The sequence below is a fragment of the Tachysurus fulvidraco genome, chromosome 17, assembly GCF_022655615.1.
Source record: "Tachysurus fulvidraco isolate hzauxx_2018 chromosome 17, HZAU_PFXX_2.0, whole genome shotgun sequence".
Taxonomy (NCBI): domain Eukaryota; kingdom Metazoa; phylum Chordata; class Actinopteri; order Siluriformes; family Bagridae; genus Tachysurus; species Tachysurus fulvidraco.
The window spans coordinates 25,966,697-25,971,696 of NC_062534.1; the positions used below are offsets into that span (position 1 = coordinate 25,966,697).

At 43.8% G+C, this 5,000-nt stretch overlaps 1 protein-coding gene across 1 annotated transcript in view; it reads left to right on the forward strand.

Moving 5' to 3' along the window:
* LOC113651906 (INSC spindle orientation adaptor protein) overlaps positions 1-5,000 on the forward strand; it is a 35,613-nt gene that overhangs the window by 728 nt on the left and 29,885 nt on the right. The window lies entirely within an intron of this gene.

Genomic DNA, 5,000 nt, shown 5'->3' on the forward strand with positions numbered 1-5,000 from the left:
CACCCTTCACTGTACATCAGACCGTTACAGTAAAACAGCAGGACTTTATTATTACACCACAGCACAGTTCTGGACTCTCAGGTGTTGATGAATTCTCTCTAACAGCAGCTCTGACAGTAGAGCAGGTTTATATTAATGTACTCACTATAATACCTTGTCGTTTCCATAGTAACAGTGTGTTGAACTTGAATGAGATGCAGCATGACTTTTAAAGCTTTAGACCTTTAAGGAATTTCCTTTCTTCTTCTTCTTCTTCTTCTTCTTCTTCTTCTTCTTCTTCTTCTTCTTCTTCTTCTTCTTCTTGTTTTTTCGATTTATTCTTTGTTTACAGTATTTGCATTTTGTTCCCTTCTAGTTTTGTTCCTTTCTTCTCCCTTTTCTTTTTTACTCTTCTTTCAGACTTTATTATTCCTCTTTTCTTTCCTTTCCTTCTTCCCTCTTTGTTTTTCGTCATTCATTTCTATAAGACCCTTCTTTATTTTTCTTTCTTTCTCTCTCTTTCTTTCTCTTTTGTACTTTTATCCATTCATTCATTTGTTACTCTCCTCTTCCTCCCTTTCTCTCCCCTGCTCTGTCTCTCATTAGGATGGGAGGAGATTTTTAAATGAAATTAGAAATAAAAATAAAGTTAAGTTTGATGTTTAAATGCATTTTAGCTGGGTGTGTTCATGTTAATGGCAGACTGTCAGACTAAAGCTGTCGCTAATCATGGAGCAGAGAGAAAGAGCTTCACCACTAATGATAGTCCCACACACACACACACACACACACACACACACACACACACACACACACACACACACACACACACACACACACACACACACACACATAGCTGTGGGTATACAGTTACGCTGCACAGAACCTCTTTGTTTTCTTCACTCAGGTCCTGAGCACTGGAGCGTTGTGCTTCTCAGCGTCCTGAACGTTTCTTAATGGTATTTTTACAGCATGTTGATGTCACTGTGCACCGTCTCATTCACTAAAATCACACACATGTACACACACTATCCAGGCTATTCGGGTCCTCTTACAAACTTGCTGTACTCAATAGATCACTACAAAATCCCCTATTATAAAGCTTGCTAAATCTACACTGAAGTCAACTTTCTGTACATAAATCTGTCTCACTAGCTATTAAGTATTATAAGTTACTATGAAAAGACACAGTGACTAATTACACTGTAAATACACTTAGTGTCTTGTCGCCTTAAAAAATTCTTGGGTTAGCTAAGGGTTAGAGTTCAAGTTCAAGTTCAAGTTAGCTTTATTGTCATTCTGCGTACATGTTAATCCATGCAGTGGACCGAGATGTCGTGTCTCACAGGTCAACGCTGCTTTAACTCTCTACATTTCATTATATTGTCTTCTGGTAAAGTAGGTTCCTGACTTTTGTATACTTTCTGCTTAACTCACTTTGTTCTTGTGTGATGTGAATTGTGTTATATTCTATACCATTGTTGGTTTCATAGTGTTGGTCTTTGTTGTTCTCTCAGCTGATTAATCAGGAGTAGTTTCTCAGTTGCTCAGGGCTTTACTCGTTTAAATCGAAGGTTCTCCGCTTTGTAAGTATCCCACTAATGCATTGTAAACAATGCGTCAAACAGAGATGGGTTTGAGACAAATATCAGCCTCAAACCCATCTCTATAGTCACCTCTTACCATCGCAGGTGCTCTCGTCTACAGAGCAGAGGTGGTACAGGTCTACTGTTGTCATGGAGACGGTGCTTTACACCTCTCCTCTTGTCTCATTTAACCATCTCCTCTTTTGAATTCCATGACATTTCAGTCACATCTCCAATCAACCTTGTCATCATTGTTATCTAATTCCCTCCTGGTCCCCTAGGAGACTTCCTGGAAGAAATGGACACACTGCTTAGTCCTTTCCCTGCCAATAGCTCCCCTCTATCAGTCTTGGTGATTTCAACCTCCTCTCTGAGAAGCTTCAATCTTCTTCCCTCCTGACTCTTCTGGACTCATTCGCCCTCACACTCAACAGCTACATCCCCCCACGCAAAGGAGGAAATGTCCTGGACCTGGTTTTTACCCGTCCTTCTCCAGCTATAGACGTGACTGCTACCCCACTACACGTCTCTGATCATCACCTGGTATCCTTTCTAAAACTACCTCTCACCCCCTCTCTCTTACCCACTGCATCCCGAGTCCTTTTCCTCACTACCCTTGGACTCAGCCACTTTCCTCTCATCTCTTTCCTCAACCATGGACTTTCTCTCCTCTCTGTCCACTAAACCAAGAAGACTTCTTGTTCTTCTCCTTAGCTTTCAGATGTGTTGTGCAGCAATTAAAAAGAGCTGAGATCATCTGAGAGAAAGTGGAAGAAATCACAACTTGATGCAGATCTTGATTGTTACCACACATTTCTGGCCTCTACATTCCTGGCCTCTTGACTTCTGCCAAGACTTCTATCTACAAGGAAAAGCTTGAATCTTCAGCACAAGACCCTCATCGGCTCCACAACATCATCTCTTCTCGACCCCCCCCCCCCCGACTCCACCTGTTTCATCTTCCCTGGCTGCAGAAGACTTTGCTTCTTTTTACCACAAGAAAGTTGAGGAAACCTGCAGGACCTTCACTTCTGCCCTGACTGCACCCACATCTCACAGTATGGAAATCCCCCACTCCATCATTGTCACATGTCTCATCTGTAGCAGCAGAAGAGATTCTACAACTCATTTAGTCTTGCAATCCTACCTCCTGCCCATTGGATTCAGTCCCTTCCACTATACTCCAGACCATCTCACAAGACCTCCTGCCCTTCATCACCACAAATGGATCCATAACATCTAGTCATGTACCAACTACCTTCAAGAGAGGAAAGGTTATTCCCATCCTGAACAAACCTGCTCTGGATCCATCAGACATCAGTTTCTACAGACCGGTCTCAATTCTCTTGTTTCTTTCAAAAATTCCGACTCTAAACCGACCAGCCAAGCTGTCATCTGTTGACCACCCTCAGGAGTCTTGGGATTTGCAGATCAGCTTGGGAACAGTTCACTTCCTACGTGGAAGAACGCTCATATCAGGTAACATGGAGGGGAGTGACATCTGCTCCACGCAGACTCTCCACTGGTGTCCCACAGGGCTCAGGTCTTTTCTTTTCTCCCTGTATACTCACTCTCTTGGTGAAGTTATTTCCTCACAAGTGTTCTCTTACCCCTACTATGCCGATGATACACAACTTATCGTCTCTTTCCCACCCTCAGATACCACAGCTTCTGATTGATGTCTGGCAGAAATATCATCATTGTCAATGACACGGGGCATAAAAACGGACCCAACTGCAGGATCGCTTAAATGAAACGGGGTTTATTAACATAAAAAACCACGAAACATGGACACAAACTGGAGACTGGACAAAAACAGAAAACAACAGAGGATTCCGCACTGCACAAGGCAACGTGGCTGAAATAAATAGACAAGACAATGAGAAACATGAGGAACAGGTGTGCAGAAGCAGGCAGGAAGAGACAAGGGCGAGGCAGACATGTGACACCAAACATAAACAAAAAGGCACATGGCCAAAGTCGGGGCAGAGTCCTGACAATCATGGATGACTGCTCATCAGTTAAATCTCAATCCTAGAAAAAGTGACCTGCTGTTCATCCCAGCTGATTCATCCCCAGGTCATGACCTTACTATATCCCTGCACAACGATCTGATCTCCCCTTCAGCCACAGCTCGCAACCTTGGGGTAACCATGGACAATCATCTGTCCTTTTCCTCTCATGTTACTAATGTGACTCGCTCATGTCAGTTTCTTCTCTACAACATTAGAAGGATTCTCCCATTTTCCCCACACAGGCTGCTCAGGTACATGTTCAGTATCTTGTCATCACTACACAGGATTACTGTAACACACAGCTGGCAGGTCGACATATGAACACAACCTGCCTAAGTTCTCCACACCACCACACTGCTGTGTTCCTCCACTGGCTCCTGTAGCTGAACACATCAGATTTAAACACTGATGCTGACCTACAAAGCCACAAACAGACCATCTCCCTCTTACCCCAAAGCCCTCATCACTCCTCACACTGCACCTCACACCCTCAGATCTACAGCAATGCTCCACTGGTCCCACCTTCTCTCAGGGTAAGAGGGAAGTTTACTACAAGACTCTTCTCTGTTCTGCCCCGAGGTGGTGGGATGAACTTCCCCTAGAGGTCCGGACAGCTGAGTCACTGGATATCTTCAAATGGTGGTTGAAGACCTACTTATTCAGGAAACACTTCAACTTGCATTCTCTTCCCTGTTATTGTGTTTATTTATTAAAAAAAACACTGAACAGTGTTTTAGACTCGTGGTGTCTTTAGTCTGTAACCTAGTGATAGAGATAATAGAGACTTAAAAGCACTTTTGCACGTCGCTCTGGATAAGAGAGTCTGATTATTTCTGTAAATGTAGGGTGTGTGTGTGTGTGTGTGTGTGTGTGTGTGTGTGTGTGTGTGTAGGCTGTGTGTGTTTATGTGTGTGGTTGGGTGCATGTAGGGAATCTGTGCATGAGTGTGTGAGGTGTGTGTATGTAGGGTGTGTTTGAGTGTTTGTAGTGTGTGTGTTTCTTTACAGTGTGTGTCTGTGTAGTGTGTGTATCTGTAGGTTGTGTGTTTGTGTGTATGTATGGTGTGTGTTTGTGTGTGTAGGGTGTGTGTGTGTGGGGGGGGTTGTGTTTGTGTGTAGGGTGTGTGTGTGTAGGGTGTGTGTAGGGTTTGTGTTTGTGTGTAAGGTGTGTGTGTGTAGGGTGTGTGTAGGGTTTGTGTTTGTGTGTAAGGTGTGTGTGTGTAGGGTGCGTGTGTGCCTGTATAGTGTGTTTGATGCTGAACATAGCATCTATGTGTATAATAATGTCACGGTATAATAAAGTGCCAGTGTGAATGGTGGTTGTGGGACGCATTAGAAACCCCCCCCCCCCTTCCCGGTATGCTGAGGTAGCAGCCTCACTTCCCTTTCCTTCTTCTGCACACATTTCTGCTCCACTTAAC